Source organism: Oncorhynchus gorbuscha, linkage group LG26 (assembly GCF_021184085.1).
Source record: "Oncorhynchus gorbuscha isolate QuinsamMale2020 ecotype Even-year linkage group LG26, OgorEven_v1.0, whole genome shotgun sequence".
Taxonomy (NCBI): domain Eukaryota; kingdom Metazoa; phylum Chordata; class Actinopteri; order Salmoniformes; family Salmonidae; genus Oncorhynchus; species Oncorhynchus gorbuscha.
Window position 1 is genome coordinate 18,456,960 of NC_060198.1, and position 19,826 is coordinate 18,476,785.

A 19,826-nucleotide genomic window follows, 5' to 3' on the forward strand; every position below is an offset into this window, starting at 1 on the left:
CTCAATGAGAAAAACCTGTATAAATAAAGGTAAAATAAACAATTTAAATATTGTCTCATCGCTGCAACTCCCCAAAGGGCTCAGGATTCGAAGGTCGAGTCATGCGTCCTCTGAAACATGACCAGCCAAACCCGCTTCTTAACAGCTGCCCGCTTAACCCGGAAGCCAGATGCACCAATATGTCGGAGGAAACACTGTTCACCTGACGACCGAGGTCAGCCTGCAGGCGCCACAAGGAGTCGCCAGAGTAGTAAAGCCCACCCCCCCTAACCTGGGCAACGCTTGGACTATAGTGTGCTGGCCTATGGAACTCCCGATCACAGCAGGTTGTGGTACAGCCCGGAATCAAACCCGGGTCTGTAGTGATTCCTCAAGCCCTTCAATGCAGTAGCTTCGACCATTGCACTACTCGGGTATAACGTTTTTTTTTTTTTTTACCAATTCTGATGTTTGTTAAAAGTGGGATTTTGACATTATTACTGTTATATCAACACACTTGACACTCCCAACTATCAATGTCTTTGGCATGTAGGAGCAGTAGAGACCTCGTCTGTTCATTATATACATCTACATGATGTATTGATACACCATGAAGGAGCAGTATAGACCTAGTCTGTTCATTATATACATCTACATGATGTATTGTTACACCATGTAGGAGCAGCATAGACCTACACTAGCTAGCTACTTATTTAGATTTAGTTTGACTTAATGAAACTTCCTTAAATGTGCTGTAGTAAACATTGTTATATTCGCACTAATCAAACAACACATTCAAGTCTTTTGTATGTCTCAATATAATAGTATTATTTAATTAAATCAATTTAAAAATAATCTTTGTCTGAAAATAAAATATGATCGTCAACTGCGTTTCCCCTCCAGTCAGCAGACGGCGATGTGTGTCTATAATCTAGTGGACGGTTCTTCAGAAACCTCCGTAGCTTGCTAGCCAACATAGCCGAAAGATTCAAGCTATTTATACGCTTTCGATGTATATTAGCTACTGTGTTTTAGACACACTTCTGTCGTATCTACTTGTTAACCTATTTAATATTACGTTATTTTGTATTAGTCAGCTATAGTAGCTGGCTGGTTAAGTTAGCACTAGCCTAGTCGCTAATGATAGCTAGCTAACACCCCCCGACCATGAGCTCTCTAAACTGCTGGACGGAGAAAGAAGCTCAGGGGCTGAACATTGTTGTGAAAAAGTTGGAGGAGGAGGATGTCACAGTAAAACAAGTGGAGGGTGAGGTTGTTCCAGTGGAAGAAGAAGAGAAAGACGAAAGAAGAGGAAGATGCTGATTTTGGAGTGAAGAATGATGGGGAGATTACTGTCACATTGAAAGATGAAGAGGTGGAGATAGGAGATCTGATTCACACCAGTAAGTACCGCCTTAAATTGTTTTTTAACTTTGGATATTCGGAGTTGGCTCGTCAATACCTCTTCAACGGAGGGCCCTGAGATGACGACTGATGTCTAAAATCAGACAACGTAGAGAGCAAGCTACCCCTTGTTTTCTCCGTTCCCAAAAAAGTGGCTTAACATATATATTTGAGAAGGGACTATCTGCTGACCGCAGACTGGGGGGCACGACTTATAATTGATTTTCGTGTAGTGATGTTTTTACTACACATCGAGCCCCCCCAATAGTGCCATGTGAGAGTTGGGTTGACTACACCAAAGATTATGGATATACTGCATGGGTAAAGCTGCTTCGAGGGTGGCTGTTGTCGTTGTGTTCCTGGTTTGAGCCCAGGGAGGAGCGAGGAAAGGGACAGAAGCTATACTGTTACACTGGCAATACTAAAGTGCCTATAAGAACATCCAATAGTCAAAGGTTAATGAAATACAAATGGTATAGAGTGAAATAGTCCTATAATTCCTATAATAACAACAAACTAAAACTTCTTACCTGGGAATATTGAAGACTCATGTTAAAAGGAACCACCAGCTTTCATATGTTCTGAGCAAGGAACTTAAACGTTAGCTTTCTTACATAGCACATATTGCACTTTTACTTTCTTCTCCAACACTTTGTTTTTGCATTATTTAAACCAAATTGAACACGTTTCTTTATTTATGTGAGGCAAAATTGATTTTATTGATGTGTTCATTCAGTATTGTTGTAATTGTCATTATTACAAATAAATAATAAATAAAAATATTGACAGGATTAAATGGTATCGGCTTTTTTGTCCCTCCAATAATTGGCATGGGTGTTGAAAAATCATAATCGGTTGACCTCTAGTCTATGTTATTGCTAGGTAAAGTTATGGGCCAATTTCTTAAACACTTAGTGTACAAACCCTCATTGTCAGGCTTGATGGCAAAGCTAGCCAAAGAACATTTTACTGGTTGAAGTATAAATCAGTTGATTTGCAACAATAAAACACACATTTTATTAAGCAGGACATTCAATTGAGCCTTACAATTCTAATCCAAAAAGTGTGAAATGCACTCTTTGGTGAATTAGTGAATAGACACAGAGCTTAATGTGAGTTTCCTTGATTAGCACTCCTGATCTAGTGTTGATGGTGCTAATATTCAGAATACAAAGTGAAAACGAAAATCTTTACTCACCATTTTTGCTCCAGGCAGATATACTACATCCATAACAATTGGTTTTCTCATTAGCAGGGAGGTGTTTCTGCAACCAAATTGAGTGTACATCGCCCTCGTGCCGCAATTTTAGCAAACACAGAAAGGGGCCTATGTTGAACACCAAACGTCGTCTGGCACACCGCTTAGGGTTTCAGAAACTTTAATAACTTTCTTCTAGTGCACATCGCTAGAACACTCATCGATGTTACTACTAATGTGAAAACAAAATTATAGGACATAAACTCAGGGAAAAAAATAAACATCCTCTCACTATCAACTGCATTTATTTACATGTGTAAATATTTGTATGAACATAAGATTCAACAACTGATACAAACTGAACAAGATCCTCAGACATGTGACTAACAGAAATGGAATAATATGTCCCTGAACAAAGAGGGGGTCAAAATCAAAGTAACAGTCAGTATCTGGTGTGGCCACCAGCTGCATTAAGTACTGCAGTGCATTTCCTCCTCATGGATTGCACTAGATTTGCCAGTTCTTGCTGTGAGATGTTACCCCACTCTTCCACCAAGGCACCTGCAAGTTCCTAGACATTTCTATGGGGAATGGCCCTAGCACTCACCCTCAATCCAAAAGGTCCCAGATGTCCTCAATGGGATTGAGATCCGGGCCCTTCGCTTGCCATGGCAGAACACTGACATTCCTGTCTTGCAGGAAATCATGCACAGAACGAGCAGTATGGCTGGTGGCATTGTCATGTCAGGATGACTGGCAGAGATGCAAGGAAAAAGCCATATCTCAGACTGGCCAGTAAAGAGAAAAGTTTAAGATGGGCAAAATAACAGACACTGGGCAGAGGAACTCTGCCTAGAAGGCCAGCATCCCGGAGTCGCCTCTTCACTGTTGACGCTGAGACTGGTGTTTTGAGGGTACTATTTCATGAAGCTGCCAGTTGAGGACTTGTCTGTTTCTCAAAAAAGGTGAACAGGTCTGAATACTTTCCAAAATATAAGACCAAGCTGGAAGTGGAAACGCCAGCCCAGCCACAATCCTAGAGGTTCACTGTTGATCAACCTCCTCCTTCACATCTGACTCCTGATGATCAACCTCCTCCTTCACATCTGACTCCTGATGATCAACCTCCTTCACATCTGACTCCTGATGATCAACCTCCTCCTTCACATCTGGCTCCAGTGATCAATCCAGAGAGTCTTCTTTTTTTGGGGGGGTCCCGATGGACGACGTCATCCAATAGGCCATCGTCACGACCTCAAGCACTGAGATGCAGTGTCCACTGCGCCACTTGGGAACCCCAAAATCATGTTCTAGTGCTGTCCCCAACTAAAATACATCTTGGTCAACCAAGAGTCATCTGTTCTTTCTACCAATCGCCCCATGTGTTTTTATAAAATCAACTGTATGTACTGAACTGGAATGATGCTTTAAGCTGTTTGATTAAATAAGACACACAATGACTGGAGGGAGCCAGAGATCAAGATAACCTAACCAGAAGAGAGAAATTCTGCCTTTATGCTCCTGAAGTTTCCGGCAATGGGCTACACCAGAGGTCGGCCAACTTTTCCATTTGGAGTGCCAATGTATCTTACCATTTCTACCTATCTGTGTGCCAGTTATGATTTTCATATGCACATTTTCGTGGAACAGTTTCATTTAATTTATGATAGTATCTCAAAAATATTGTCTGTGATTAATCTACATTCTATCAAAATTAAAATTATATAAATCTAAAAGTAACTTTTATTGCCAACTATATAAAAAAAATAGCCAACATATTAAAAACAGTGCAGGTAGAAAATATCCTGATAAAAATAAATATCCTATCAATCACATTGGCTGCACATGGCCTCATTGTCCTCACATTGTCCTCTAACCAGGGATGTACACATTCCCAGATTCCGTGTGGTTTTTGAGCTGTTAGTTTTAACAGGACGTGCAACCTCCTCTCCCTCCTCTAGCACAAGTTATTTTAGCGATGAGTTATGACAAATAAGTGTTGTGTTCCTTTGTTTAGCGACCCCTACATTTAAATGCATCACTCCAAAATGTAGCTGACTGTCTTCTGCAGGTTGTCCTTTAATCTCCCGTTTCCATGTTTCTTTAGTTTCAATAGCACGTACAACCTGATTTCCCCCCCTAATCGATATCAGTGATTTATTGCTACTTGTCAAAACAACAGTGTTTCTGGTGATTGTACAGTTTATAAGGAGCTTGTTTAAACAATACAAGTAATATGATTATTGTGGCAGATGTTTGTGTATATAGCCCATTTTATGTTTATGTTTTCAATTTATCCCAAACTGTTTCTGCATATTGGTTATTGATTCGTACATGTTAAAACTGTGTTTTGACATTGGGGATATCTCACCTAGCAAAATGTAATTGAAAATAAGACTATGCAACCAAATATTTCATATTTACATTTCATGTAACATTTAGTAATCATAATTATTTATGTAACCAACTGACAATTTTTGGGTACAATTATATTGACATTGTTGCCCTGCTTTTAGAATATCAGGATTCATTCTCAGATGTGCCAACCCAAATGTACTAGAGCATGTGGTAAGGACAACTTGGTTGCTGATTGTCTCAAGGGTGGGCAGTCAATATTTGTGTTGTGCATTTAACCAGTGTGTTTTTAACCAGTGTGTTACCATGGATCATGGATCACAGTTGATTTTTTTTCCATGTTCGAGATGAGTTTTATCTCTTCTTCTTATCTGTATTTTTTTTTAAACTGCACTGTTGGTTAGGGGCTCATACGTAAGCATTTCACTGTTAGGTCTACACGTATTCAGCGCATGTGACTAATACAATTTGATTTGAGTTTGGTTTGGGCTCGTTCCAAGGGGACGAGAGTTCCAGAAGCTAGTGAGTTTTAGGAAGACGAGAGCAATGTAAAGAGATGGGGTGAATGAGTGGGGAAAAGTACATTTGACACAAATTACCTTCATAATATCAAAGAACAAATGTTTGTATGAGGGGAATTAACTTTCATACAGCCAGAAGGGGTGAGAAATTACACCAATACCAGTAGACAATTTGCACTAATGTAAATAAACATAGATGATGGAACATTTTACCTTTTGCTGATGTGATGAACCGCTAAGGGGACATAAATATTTACCATCTAAACCATGTATGACCTCTCACCTCTCTGACTGAGCTCCACCCTCACTGGGTCCTCAGAGGAGAGGAAGGCTGAGGAGGGATGGAAGGATGAATGGATCAGTCAGTCAGTGTATAGCTGCTGTCTGACAAAATCACTATTTTAGTAGTTTGTTAAAGTATATTAGGCTTTATAGGAGACACTGCTAGCTAGCCAACAGCTAGCCAACGTCTACTGAATAGAACTTCCGCACTCAACAACCCGGTCGCATTCCGCTTCGCTCCACAGGTAGTATCACATTTTTCATTTCATTTCTTTACAGCACAACGGTTTGATTTGTTTGATCGTAGCTAGCTACATAGCTAGCTACATAGCCGTCTGTGTATCAAAGATAATTGTGTAGTCTAGAGCGATTTTCTAGGTTAGCTAGCCAGCTATTGTCGTTCTTTTAACGCAACGTAACGTAATCAACACTGCTAGCTAGCCAGCTAGCCCCCGAATAGCAGCACTGTAGAAACTATTACACTCAACGGAACGACTTGATTAGTGTAGTGTCAACAACGCAGCCACTGCCAGCTAGCCTACAAAGTCAACAACGCAGCCACTGCCAGCTAGCCTACTTCAGCAGTACTGTATCATTTTAATCATTTTAGTCAATAAGATTCTTGCTACGTAAGCTTAACTTTCTGAACATTCGAGACGTGTAGTCCACTTGTCATTCCAATCTCCTTGCATTAGCGTAGCCTCTTCTGTAGCCTGTCAACTATGTGTCTGTCTATCCCTGTTCTCTCCTCTCTGCACAGACCATACAAACGCTCCACACCGCGTGGCCGCTGCCACCCTAATCTGGTGGTCCCAGCGCGCACGACCCATGTGGAGTTCCAGGTCTCCGGTAGCCTCTGGAACTGCCGATCTGCGGCCAACAAGGCAGAGTTCATCTCAGCCTATGCCTCCCTCCAGTCCCTCGACTTCTTGGCACTGACAGAAACATGGATCACCACAGATAACACTGCTACTCCTACTGCTCTCTCTTCGTCCGCCCACGTGTTCTCGCACACCCCGAGAGCTTCTGGTCAGCGGGGTGGTAGCATCGGGATCCTTATCTCTCCCAAGTGGTCATTCTCTCTTTCTCCCCTTACCCATCTGTCTATCCCCTCCTTTGAATTTCATGCTGTCACAGTTACCAGCCCTTTCAAGCTTAACATCCTTATCATTTATCGCCCTCCAGGTTCCCTCGGAGAGTTCATCAATGAGCTTGATGCCTTGATAAGCTCCTTTCCTGAGGACGGCTCACCTCTCACAGTTCTGGGCGACTTTAACCTCCCCACGTCTACCTTTGACTCATTCCTCTCTGCCTCCTTCTTTCCACTCCTCTCCTCTTTTGACCTCACCCTCTCACCTTCCCCCCCCCTACTCACAAGGCAGGCAATACGCTCGACCTCATCTTTACTAGATGCTGTTCTTCCACTAACCTCATTGCAACTCCCCTCCAAGTCTCCGACCACTACCTTGTATCCTTTTCCCTCTCGCTCTCATCCAACACTTCCCACACTGCCCCTACTCGGATGGTATCGCGCCGTCCCAACCTTCGCTCTCTCTCCCCCGCTACTCTCTCCTCTTCCATCCTATCATCTCTTCCCTCTGCTCAAACCTTCTCCAACCTATCTCCTGATTCTGCCTCCTCAACCCTCCTCTCCTCCCTTTCTGCATCCTTTGACTCTCTATGTCCCCTATCTTCCAGGCCGGCTCGGTCCTCCCCTCCCGCTCCGTGGCTTGACGACTCATTGCGAGCTCACAGAACAGGGCTCCGGGCAGCCGAGCGGAAATGGAGGAAAACTCGCCTCCCTGCGGACCTGGCATCCTTTCACTCCCTCCTCTCTACATTTTCCTCCTCTGTCTCTGCTGCTAAAGCCACTTTCTACCACTCTAAATTCCAAGCATCTGCCTCTAACCCTAGGAAGCTCTTTGCCACCTTCTCCTCCCTCCTGAATCCTCCCCCCCCCTCCCTCTCTGCAGATGACTTCGTCAACCATTTTGAAAAGAAGGTCGACGACATCCGATCCTCGTTTGCTAAGTAAAACGACACCGCTGGTTCTGCTCACACTGCCCTACCCTGTGCTCTGACCTCTTTCTCCCCTCTCTCTCCAGATGAAATCTCGCGTCTTGTGATGGACGGCCGCCCAACAACCTGCCCGCTTGACCCTATCCCCTCCTCTCTTCTCCAGACCATTTCCGGAGACCTTCTCCCTTACCTCACCTCGCTCATCAACTTATCCCTGACCGCTGGCTACGTCCCTTCCGTCTTCAAGAGAGCGAGAGTTGCACCCCTTCTGAAAAAACCTACACTCGATCCCTCCGATGTTAACAACTACAGACCAGTATCCCTTCTTTCTTTTCTCTCCAAAACTCTTGAACGTGCCGTCCTTGGTCAGCTCTCCCGCTATCTCTCTCAGAATGACCTTCTTGATCCAAATCAGTCAGGTTTCAAGACTAGTCATTCAACTGCGACTGCTCTTCTCTGTATCACGGAGGCGCTCCGCACCGCTAAAGCTAACTCTCTCTCCTCTGCTCTCATCCTTCTAGACCTATCGGCTGCCTTCGATACTGTGAACCATCAGATCCTCCTCTCCACCCTCTCCGAGTTGGGCATCTCCGGCGCGGCCCACGCTTGGATTGCGTCCTACCTGACAGGTCGCTCCTACCAGGTGGCGTGGCGAGAATCTGTCTCCTCACCACGCGCTCCCACCACTGGTGTCCCCCAGGGCTCTGTTCTAGGCCCTCTCCTATTCTCGCTATACACCAAGTCACTTGGCTCTGTCATAACCTCACATGGTCTCTCCTATCATTGCTATGCAGACGACACACAATTAATCTTCTCCTTTCCCCCTTCTGATGACCAGGTGGCGAATCGCATCTCTGCATGTCTGGCAGACATATCAGTGTGGATGACGGATCACCACCTCAAGCTGAACTTCGGCAAGACGGAGCTGCTCTTCCTCCCGGGGAAGGACTGCCCATTCCATGTTCTCGCCATCACGGTTGACAACTCCATTGTGTCCTCCTCCCAGAGCGCTAAGAACCTTGGCGTGATCCTGGACAACACCCTGTCGTTCTCAACTAACATCAAGGCGGTGGCCCGTTCCTGTAGGTTCATGCTCTACAACATCCGCAGAGTACGACCCTGCCTCACACAGGAAGCGGCGCAGGTCCTAATCCAGGCACTTGTCATCTCCCGTCTGGATTACTGCAACTCGCTGTTGGCTGGGCTCCCTGCCTGTGCCATTAAACCCCTACAACTCATCCAGAACGCCGCAGCCTGTCTAGTGTTCAACCTTCCCAAGTTCTCTCACGTCACCCCGCTCCTCCGCTCTCTCCACTGGCTTCCAGTTGAAGCTCGCATCCTCTACAATACCATGGTGCTTGCCTACGGAGGTGTGAGGGGAACGGCACCTCAGTACCTCCAGGCTCTGATCAGGCCCTACACCCAAATAAGGGCACTGCGTTCATCCACCTCTGGCCTGCTCGCCTCCCTACCACTGAGGAAGTACAGTTCCCGCTCAGCCCAGTCAAAACTGTTCGCTGCTCTGGCTCCCCAATGGTGGAACAAACTCCCTCACGACGCCAGGACAGCGGAGTCAATCACCACCTTCCGGAGACACCTGAAACCCCACCTCTTTAAGGAATACTTAGGATAGGATAAAGTAATCCTTCTCACCCCCCCCCCCCTTAAAATATTTAGATGCACTATTGTAAAGTGGCTGTTCCACTGGATGTCATAAAGTGAATGCACCAATTTGTAAGTCGCTCTGGATAAGAGCGTCTGCTAAATGACTTAAATGTAAATGTAAATGTTTATGACTGCTGAATACCAACTATCAATCACTTAGATCATGTATTTTCAGGTAGAGATACATCCTTGGGATGTCCCGAGCCCATTGAAGTTGACATTAAAAAGTGTTATGGTTAGGGTTTTAGGGTAGGGATGTCCCAAGGATCCCGGGTAGAATTGACCATTGTGCATTCTTCCGTCTCCTTTACATAGCAGGTGATGGGTTCTGACTTCTGAACTTGAAAATATGAAATATCCTCATGTAAAATTGAATGAAACAATTATGTTGATGCTAATATAATGTACAATATTCCACGATGATATGATAACATGAGTAATATATTTAATATGCCATATACTATTTTTTAACAGTTTCACTTATTAACTTAATCTTTATCATTCAACGTCAGTTCACCCTCTCACCTCATACTGTATTGGAGCAGCAGCAGACTGCCGGGTTCAACATCAGTTCACCGTCTCACCTCATACTGTATTGGAGCGGCAGCAGCTGACTTGTTCGTTGATGCAAATCAGCATGTTTCGAATTTGAGAGTAAATAGAGCCGACTACAACTCTAAAAATGAAGGGTACAACTAGAGTTGTTCTCAGAACCTTAGGGGTCTTGACAATGAAAAACAGCCCCAAAAAGGTTCTCCAAAGAACTTGTTAGAAGATGGGTTCATCGAGGAACCTCCGTTGTTGCTGGACTTCTTCCGGGAACTTCGCAATTACAACTGAAAACGATGGTGACAAGTTTGGATGCGACAACAGTTAAAAAGGTTAAGTTGGGTTGATGTTTGGCTCTGAATATGTCTCGAAATAATTAATATAATAATATAACATACTAATAATGAATAACGAAGACAACGATGGGTTTCAGTGAATATCTTCCGTAACGTTACTATAGTTAATTACCTTAAATATTAGAAAGCAGGGTTTGACCGTCGGCGTTGTATGAGCTACAGTACTGTTATCTAGCTAGATAACGTTATGTCCTAACTAGGCACAACTAGGTTTGGATTATTTCCCTCAACTATATTCGTTCCCATATATTGCATATCGTTTCCATAAAGCCAACATGGCTTTACACTCATTAACGTGAGTTTCCAATCTAGAGCTGTTCTCAGTTTTGTGATAATGAACTAGCAAACGTTAACTAACTAAGGACGGTGACCTGTCCTTACGAGATGTTACAACGAACTGAATCGTCAATGGAGGTCTTCCTCTTTATATAGCCTGCTACAGCATGCAATACTATCAACTCACAATGGGACATAACGTTACATGTACAATACTATCCCATTTTGGAAACGTTACATGTCCGCGTTAATTATCTTAATTATATTTTCTGATCTTCTCCAAAATTAATCAAGTCCATGGAATGTGTAGTGTCTTAACACTTAGTACTTATTTATGTAATAAGAAAGACTCTGAATACAAGCAATTGAACTGGAGCTTCACATTTACTCAAACGAGTTTGTACCAGAATAACATAGAACAACACTGCGCATGACCAAGGGTGCTCCGTCCTTAAAGGGGACATCAGTAATTACAGAACATAACATTCCTTCTCTTATACAATCAAAGTTACTTTAACCAAACCACAACATTTCCCATAACTTGTTGTAGTTATTTTGCATATTTTAATTTGAACTTGACCAGTTCGTTTTTGTTTGTTTGTTTATAAGTCTAGTCTGTCTGGTGGACGGTGCCTTCGTTCTGGGTAGCGCCTCGGATTGTCTGGAGGCTCCTGAACATCCTCAGTGTGTGCTTGTTCCATTATAGCTTCTGCTATAGCAGCACCTTCATCAACACGTTCCCTTCTTTCAGCCTGGGGTCTCTTTACTGCCCCACCGTCCTCTACAGTTCCCTGTGTGTCACTCTCAGGATCTCTGTGCCTGTTCTCTCTCGATTGTTGTGCTGTTTTCCGTGGAATGCATTTGGTTAATGTGACGCCGCCACATTATGTCTGGGCTCACTTGAACCTGGTAAGTTCTGGGACCCGTTTGTGTGTGTACGGTCCCTCTTGTCCATTTCCCTACTCTTCTGTATTCTCGCACCATCACTTCCTGTCCTGTTTGGAGATGGCGCTCCCGGTCACCGGAGAGCATCTTGGCTTGTTTGTTCAGCACTTCATTACGCCTGTTTGGCTTCATGATGTCCAGCTGTGTGCGGAGAGGCCTCTCGAACATCAGTGCGGCTGGGTTTCATTTGTCGTGGCATGTGGGGTGTTTTGGTAGGAGGCCAGGAACTTGGCCAGTTTTGTTTGCAAAGTCCCTTCGTCTCTTTTATCTGCACGGAGTCCTTGCTTTAGGGTTTGCACAAAGCGTTCTGCCAGCCCATTGGTGGCAGGGTGGTACGGAGCTGAGGTTGAGTGTTTGATTCCATTTACTGACATGAATCTTGTAAACTCGTCACTTACAAAAGCTTGCGCGTTGTCACTTACCAGCTGCAGTGGCAAACCGAAGCGTGCAAACGTTGTTCTGAGACACTCTATCGTCTGAGCTGAGGTGGAGGAGTCAGTGCAAAACACCTCTGGCCATTTGGAATGGGCATCAACTATAACCAGAAACATGTGCTTTTCAAAGGGACCAGCGTAGTCCACATGAATTTTCTGCCATGGCTCAGCGTGCCATTCCCATGGGTGGACTGGGACAGGAGCAGGCATGTGAAGGGTTTCCAAACATCCGCTACAGTTCTTTATCATATTCTCTATCTGTTGGTCCAGACCTGGCCACCAGAAGTGGCTCCTTGCGAGCAGCTTCATTTTGACAATTCCAACATGACCTTCATGTAGTTGCTGCAAGACTAGATGTTGGCATTTCTGGGGTCTCATGACTCTCATTCCCCACATCAAACATCCTTGGTACGTTGTAATTTAGTTTCTCCGCTGGAAATACGGAGTCAGCTCCTTTCTGCCAGTAGCTGGCCATCCTGACATGGTGTAGGTGTACAATTTTGACAAGGTCACATCTTTCCTTGTCTCATGTTCAATAACTGTGCTTGTGACCGGTAGTGCCTTGAGCTGAGCGGTATGGAAAACGTGCACTGCATCCACCCTCCTTTGTCTTTCTCTTGTACGCGGCAGTCTGGATAATCCATCTGCATTTGTGTGGAGGGATGACGGTTAAACTCAATGTCATACATATGACTGGCAAGGAACAGGGCATATCGCTGTAACCTGGCTGCTGTCATTGCATGGAATGCCTTTCTTTGGACTGAAAATGGAAAGCAACGGCTGGTGATCTGTAACCAGTGTGAAACGCTTGCCATATAGGTATGCGTGGAATTTCCTGACGCCCCACACTAGTGCCAGTGCTTCTTTGTCGATTTGTGAGTAGTTTTTCTCTGCATCATTCAATGTTCGTGACGCAAATGCAACTGGCCTCTCTGACCCATCTTTCAGTGTGTGTGAAAGGACTGCCCCTAATCCATAAGGGGACGTATCACAAGCCAACTTCACTGGCATTTCAGGGTCGTAATGCATCAGGACCTGTTCAGATGTTATGAGCCGTTTTGCCTCCAGAAATGCATTTTCACACTGCTCTGTCCACCGCCATGTCCTATTCTTCTCCAGGAGCTGGTTAGAGGCTGGAGTACTGCTGAAAGGTTTGGGAGTAATCTTCTGTAGTAATTGATCAGTCCCGTGAAAGATCTCACTTCTGTGATATTTTGTGGTCGTGGTGCCTGTACCACTGCCTCGATTTTGTCCTGTGTTTTGTGCAATCCATTGCAGTCAATCTCATGTCCACAGAAGACAATCTTGTCTTTGAAGAACTCACACCTATGTAAGTTTGCCTGTAGACCATACTCTTTCAGTCTTTTCAGGACCACTTCCAGGTTAGCCAGGTGCTCTTTGTCGGTGCGTCCTGTTATGATCATGTCATCCAAGATACACTGGGTTCCTGGGATTCCTTGCAAAATCTGGTCAATAGTTCATTGCCAAATGGCTGATGCAACGCCAAAAACCAGGCTGTATAGACCTTTGTGTGTGTTTATTGTCAGGTACTGTTTGGAACTCTCTTCAACCGGTAGCTGCAGGTAAGCCTGTTTCAGATCGATTTTACTGAAGTGTTTCCCACCAGCTAGTGCAGCAAAGATGTCATCCAGACGTGGTAGGGGGTATTGGTCCACATGCAACATTGAATTCACAGTTACCTTGAAGTCCACACACATTCTAACAGACTCGTCTTTCTTCACAATAGGAACTATGGGTGTGGCCCATTCGCTTCTGTCCACTTTTGTCAGGATCCCTGTATCCTGCAAGCGATCGATTTCCGCTTACACCTTTGGTCTCAAGGAGTATGGATCAGATCTGGCTTTGCAGAATTTGGGGGTTGCGTCATCTCTTAGTACAAGTTTTGCTGTGAAGCCTTTTACTGTTCCCATCTGATCACTGAAAACTGTGTTGTATTTCTTCTGCAAGTATTCCAGTGTTTGGTCTGTGCCTTTCTCTTTGGACTGGAACGTGTGGAGCATTTTCAAGTCACACCAATTCAGCTTTATTTTTGAAAGCCATTCCCTGCCAAATAATGGGGGGCCAGTTCCAGGCACCACATACAGCTGTAACTGCACTCTGACCTGCAACGCCCCCATTGGGCTCAATCTCTCTCCTGAGTATGTCTTCAGCAACACATTTGTGTTCTTCAGCTTGATAGCCTTAACGTGCTCATTGTAGACGGTAGTGAAAATTATAGACACTGCAGATCCTGTGTCCAGCTCCATTTTGAGGGGTTTGCCTTCGATATCTGGTGTCACCCATATAATGCTACTGCTGGGAGAAGTCACTGTGTTTAACTCCATTGTACCAATTAATCGTTCATCTGAATCACTGCCACTGTTCTCTGCTAGTGCATTCACAGACCCTTTAATTTACTCAGTTTTCCTGTTGTGACTGAATTTTGCTTTGCATGCTCTTTAAATGTGCCCCCTTCTACTGCATTTGTGACAAATTTCGTCTTTGAAACGGCAGTCCTCTGCTCTGTGACCATCTCTGTCACACCTGTTGCATTTTGTCGGCCACACGGGGCGCTGTCGACTGCGTGAAAACTTGTGCAGGGAAATTTGTGACAGGTCAGTACTTCTTTTACTTTGCAACTCAAATGCATCGTTAGTCGCAATTTCCATAGCCACAGCAATTTCAACAGCCTTTGCAAACGTGAGCTCTCGTTTTTGAATGTGTTCATGTTTCAGTCCACAAACAAATCTATCCCTTAATGTGTCATTTAGGTTCTCTCCAAACTGGCAATGTTCAGACAGTTTCTTCAACTCTGCTACATATGTACTAACACCCTAACCTCCATTCTGATCTCTCTTGTGGAAACGAAAACATTCAGCGATGAGGAGTGGTTTAATATCAATATCTCCACAATCTCTGTGAATGTTTTATTTGAGGGCTTCAGAGGGGCAGTCAGATCTCTTAGCAAACTGTATGTTTTTGGGCCAATTCAACTCAACAACGCTGGTACTCTTTTGTTATCAGCAATGTCGTTTGCAATGAAGTACTGTTCCAGTCGTTCAATGTAAGTTGCCCAGTTTTCTTGCGTGTCATCAAACACATCTTTTTTCCCGATGCTTGCCATTCTCTTCCGGCTCCACGGGTCTTTGATCTGCCGCCTCGTTGTCGTCAGCTCTCCCCAAAACGAGATTTCAAAGACTAGCAGAGGTAGAGAGGCAGGGGTGAGGACATCCTCCTGGTATTTTGACAGTCCCCGAAGGACAATACAGAAGAAGGATTTGCTCTTGTTCCTTCCCTTTCTCTAATGTATTTTGTAATAAAATTAGCAAGTGTAGTAAGATCAATGCTTTACTAGGACTGGAGACCACAGCAGCAATTCTGCTCTTGCCCAACCTCTTCAAAGAGGAGCCAAGTGGCCTTTATGTCCGTGACAAGGTATGCCTATGCACCAATCATCTGTTTCTTCATAAACATAAATGTGCATGCTTATATAAAACTACAGCTGAACATTTGTTATGTTCTTTGTTAATTGTATGTGTATTAATCCTTTCTTACTTTTGTTGACACAGATTTCACCGCTCTTCACTCCTTTACTGCACATCGGCGGAAATCCATTTCACCATGAGTGTGAAATCCCACTGGCCTTTGATGGGGAGAACATCCACACCCTTGAGGACATCTCCATGGGACTTGGGGCTCTGCTTGGGCTGTATTTTTTATTTTCCCTTAAATTTCCCAAAAATGTCAGAAAAACACTTATGTTAAGTTACTGTGTTCTGGGGAAAAGAGAAGTTGGGTGAAGTTACCAGGGCAGGTCATAAAGATGGCAAACTTCCAAACATAACTGAGTGGATACGATATACACATTAAAGCTGAAAAATCTTTATTTAGCATCAAGTCTACAATGTTAGTTTACCTATGATTCATTTAATGTTTTTATTGTACATCATTATTATTTTAAATGTCCTGAAATGCACTTTACAAAGTAATTTTATTATTTAATATGGTCTGACATGTCTGCAGAAATGTTGCAATTTGTAATGTGTTATGTTTGGTAAATTGTATTGTAAATATTAATTCACATTTGTGGTGCCACTCTAATAAACAATTAATTATTTAAGTCAATATTATTGTTTTTGTAATGGAGGATGGGAGTTAAAAAATGAACCCCAAAAGGTTGAGGAACCATGATAAGGGGTTCTTCAAATAACTTATAGGGGTTCCTGCAAAAGGTTCTTCAAATAACTTTTTTAGCTTTTTGTCTGAAAGTATTTTCTCAACTGCGATACCAACTCCAGTCAGCAGTTCCCAGTTTTACTTTATCAAATCTATAAAAATTATACACAACATTTCATATTTTCATATATTCACAGAATCCATATAAAACGTAAGAAATTATTTGGTACTCACGAAAACCATTCAATTAGATTTTTCAAGGACTCTCCATAACTAAGAATCAGCTCTCCAAACATACTCCCAGCAGAATTTAAAAAATCACTTCTGTTTCCCAGACAATGACCATGGGATCGTCAACGTTTCTCTATCCTCCCAGAGACCACTGGAAAAATCAAGCCTCCCAGGAACTATAGACCTTCCGCTGTTTTCTAAAATATCATCCTGCTTATTATCCAAATTTCAATAATATGAGTCAGCATATTTCTATATGTTACCATCCAAACCTCAGATTAAGACTAATTTCCACATTCACACAACTCTGTCACACAATGTTATTCCCAAACATACCTAATCAATTAGTTCAACATTTTAACCTGCAGGAATATTTACACATTTCTATGTCATGGTTAGTTCCTAGGATAATGTAACTCATACATGTACATCTTTCAATTCTAAAATGGGGTCCAGGTTTTAAAAAATTACAGGTGCACCTAACGATCTTCTACTATATCATAAATGGTCTTAACTAGAATCTGTGTTTACTAGTTTTCATCCAGTTCACACAGATAGCGGTCTCAGCCCTGTTTACACCCCCTCACACAGAAATAAACACTCGGAGCCTACGAGGATTTTCTAAAAACTCCTCTTTACATGTTTCGCTTGTCTTTTTTTAAACTATGTTTGAGATGTGGTATTCACTCTGCTCGCTGCCTCTCAGATCAAGGGTTGGACCATCTGCTCCGTTCCCAAAGTGTGGTCTCCCTGAGATCCCATGTTTGAGGGATCCCTCGTGCATGATTTAACCAGGTCGTCAGGAGCGGTCACCAAGTGAAGATTAACATCCCCATCGCCAAATGTGGTTAATTTCTTTAATATCAAATGAGGAGACAAACTTATCACACAAGTCAGAGTTAAATTTACATATTTATTCACTTAATAAGGGAGCAGGTCAATACAACGCACAAATATAAAGTGAATCAATTGAGTGTTCTACGATAATGATGGCTGGTCGACAAATTACCCCCAGATGACTCGTTGAGAGCCACGATACAAAAGTACAAAGGTCTTTTACAGCCAAGATACACCCCTTTCAACCTACATGACCAACAACAGATGTATAGAACTGGTCACAAGGTTAAGATTTGTATGAAATATACTTATAATTCTCAGCAGACAGTATCTGCTGTAAAAAGAGTCCTCTTTGTGTAGAGACCAGGGTCTGGCCCTGGGGTCATCTCTCCCTGGTACCATATAGAACAGACACATTAACTCATGCTCTGGAATGCGGTCTCTTTAGGTTTTATCACCCAAAAGACATTGTAAATCTCCTGTCAGTGTTATCTCCCAGAGGCCCATCCTCAGTAGAACACACAGACACAAACATAAGAACCCTCTATTCTGTTGCATAAAACAACCATTTGATCCAATAAAAGTAATATAACATAATGTTGCAGTCTTGCGCTCAGTGACCACTGAAAGTTGACTAGTAACAACAACTGGGACCTAAAAGACACCCACCATGAGACCCACTAAATCTGCCCAAGAAGAGGGTAACAAAAGAAAAACCCACACCAAACTTACAGACAGGAAGTAAACCAAAAAAGTGGAGCAACTAAATGTGTTGTGTTGGCTCTCCACATCTATCAAGACAAAAGGAGCACTGGGCCAGACACTCTTAAATAGAACCTGGACCAGCTCAGGTGAAACACCTTCCCACTAACGAGATGGACAAGCCAGCACAGGTGTAACACATACTGACTAACAAGGTGACACCAATCAGTGCACTGAAGACACATTTCAGTTGAATGCATTCAGTTATACAACTGACTAGGTATCCCCCTTTCCTACGTGCTAAAGTCCAACCTCAAAACAAATGGAAAAGCCAACGCCTGTAACACTTTCCCCTTTAGACAACAAATATATACTATATTTTTGTTGGACAAGTTTGCTAACCAACAGAAAACAACTTCCATTTCACATTATAATCAACTACAATGCTTCACCTTCACTAATATAAACATGGTGTCTACTGGCTGTCAACAATTAAAAACACGTACTTCTAAATAATAATATACAATAGTATTATTTTTTCACATTTTTCTTTATAGAATCAGGAAACTCACTAGCTTCAATAACTCTAGTCCACTTTTTATTTAACTTGGCAAGTCCGTTAAGAACAAATTCTTATCTACAATGACAGCCTAGGAACAGTGGACTAACTGCCCTATTCAGGAGCTGAACAACATATTTTTACCTTGTCAGCTCGGGGATTCGATCCAGCAACCTTTCGGTTACGCTCTAACCACTCGGCTACTGAAAGTACGTTGAAATTACATTGTTTTAAATCATTTTAAAAATGACCCGAAAATACAGATTTTCAACTACAACCGAATGAATATTGGAGGTCATGCATAGTCTACTTTTCAATGACATTTGTGTCAATAATTCACTTCATGGTGAGGCATGGAATAATAAAACATGCATATTTTGTCAGGCTGAATGTTTGAAATATGAGTCGGTGATTTGAGTCATGCTTCTTCAGTCGTGGAATAAAGACAATAGCATTTGAATGTTGTAAAGAAATACTGGAATTTTGTAGGATTGTTAGCAAAATTGTTCATAGACATTTAAATCAAGTTGTTTTCAAGTAGTTGAATCAACCTGAAAAATAAGTATTTTCAACCAAAACTGGACGTATTTTGGACGTCGGCCAAAGTTTTCTGTCTCATGACATTTTGCTCGGTGGGATGGTCCCAATGTCAAAACAGTTTTAACGTGTCCAAATCAATAACCAATATGCAGAAACAGTTTGTGATAAATTGAAAACATATTATTTATGTAACTAGGCAAGTTAAGAACAAATTATTATTGACAGCCTAGGAACAGTGGGTTAACTGCCTTGTTCAGGGGGAGAATGACAGATTTGTACCAAGTCAGCTCGGGGATTTGAACTTGCAACCTTTCGGTTACTAGCGCAATGCTCTAACCACTACGCTACCCTGCCGCCCCATATACACAAACACCTGCCACAATAATCATATTACTTGTATTTTTTAAACAAGCTCCTTATAAACTGCACAAGAATCAGAAACACTTGTTTTGACAAGTAGCAATAAATCACTGATATCAATTAGTGGGGAAAATCAGGATTATGTGCTGTTGAAACTAACATAACTAAACAAAACACATGGAAATGAGAGATATCTTTTACCTCACTGGTTAGAGGACAACCTGCAGAAGACATTCAGCTACATGTTGGAGTGATGCATTTAAATGTAGGGGTCACTAAACAAAGGAACACAACACTTATTTGTCATCACTTATCGATATCAAGTTGAAATCAATTGCACGAAAAAAGGGGGGAGATGAGATTGCATGTCCTGTTAAAACTAACAGCTCAAAAACCACACAGAATCTGGGAATAATGTGCACATCACTGGTTAGAGGA

The 19,826-nt window shown here is 42.8% G+C and overlaps 1 long non-coding RNA gene across 1 annotated transcript in view; it reads left to right on the forward strand.

Moving 5' to 3' along the window:
- Positions 1 to 530: 530 nt before the first annotated feature.
- LOC124015847 overlaps positions 531 to 19,826 on the forward strand; it is a 49,276-nt gene continuing 29,980 nt past the window's right edge. Inside the window, exon 1 of the long non-coding RNA XR_006835237.1 lies at positions 531 to 1,382. This is a non-coding gene — a long non-coding RNA (uncharacterized LOC124015847). The remainder of the gene's footprint in view (positions 1,383 to 19,826) is intronic.